The following is a 1,083-nucleotide window of genomic DNA, read 5'->3' as shown; positions in this document are numbered from 1 at the left end:
GAGCAGGGAGCCCGATGCGGGACTCGATCCCGGGACTCCAGGATCATGACCTGAGCCGAAGGCAGTCGCTTAACCAACTGAGCCACCCAGGCGCCCTACTTTTCTCTGTATTAAAGCTAGTCAGCAGAGCACAAAGGAGCTGGTATACAATTGCAGATCCAGTAAATTCTCCTTTTCTCCCAATCCCAGTTAATAGAGAATATCAGATTGTTATGACTTTTCAGGAAACGACTATAACTGAAACATCTTGTCTTATGGTAACATCATCTCTCTTACTTTGTGTCACAATCTGGTTCCCGTTGTCTTAGATTTTCTCACCTTATTAGAGGTCATCATGCTGAAATGATCTGAAGCCAGCAATAGCAACAATACCATGTTCACTCAAGAAGACCAATATCTGTCTGTAAATGGAAAACTAATTTCACAAAAATACAGGAACCAGACAACTAATTGAAATCCTGAGAACAAATATACTTGTGGAATGATGACATAGAGCCTTCACAGTAAAAGATAAGTCTCTATGCTATCTATCCCTATGCTACAAAGAAAAACTCACAAAACTTGGGGTTCCTTAAATTTTGAAGACAACATATGTCAAAACTAGATGTTCTACTTCAATTGATTCAAAAGACTTTCCCCTTGGAGTCGGATTCAAACAAAGAAAGTACCTTTTAGGTGATCCCAAACTGTAATTTAGCCTGCTCTATTTCTTGATTTTTATGAAATTCAGTGTTTTGATTATCATCTGGTTCTTGGAATAAATGATATTTTTGATTGTTGAGAAAATTTTTCAAGGCTAGATATATGGATAGACCTCTTGGAATGCATCCATAACATGAAAATATTTGTGTGTCATGTGAATGTGCAAACAGTGCCTCCACTTTGAGGTGGCTCTCAATAATTGGGTGGATCATATGATCCACCTTGTGAATATCAGTCAATTTCTATTACAAACTGCCTATTTATTTAATGGACCCATGAATACTAAGTGTCAATCATCACACAAATGAAAGTTATGCACAGGCTCAATAAATTACTTAAGAGAGGAGATAATATTCATAAACAATTCATAAGTCAGAGAAG

Source organism: Leptonychotes weddellii, chromosome 5, assembly GCF_054177405.1.
Source record: "Leptonychotes weddellii isolate Sample4059 chromosome 5, ASM5417740v2, whole genome shotgun sequence".
In the NCBI taxonomy this organism is placed as follows: Eukaryota; Metazoa; Chordata; class Mammalia; order Carnivora; family Phocidae; genus Leptonychotes; species Leptonychotes weddellii.
The sequence above is the reverse complement of the archived record's forward strand: the minus strand, read 5'-3'. Positions refer to the sequence as shown.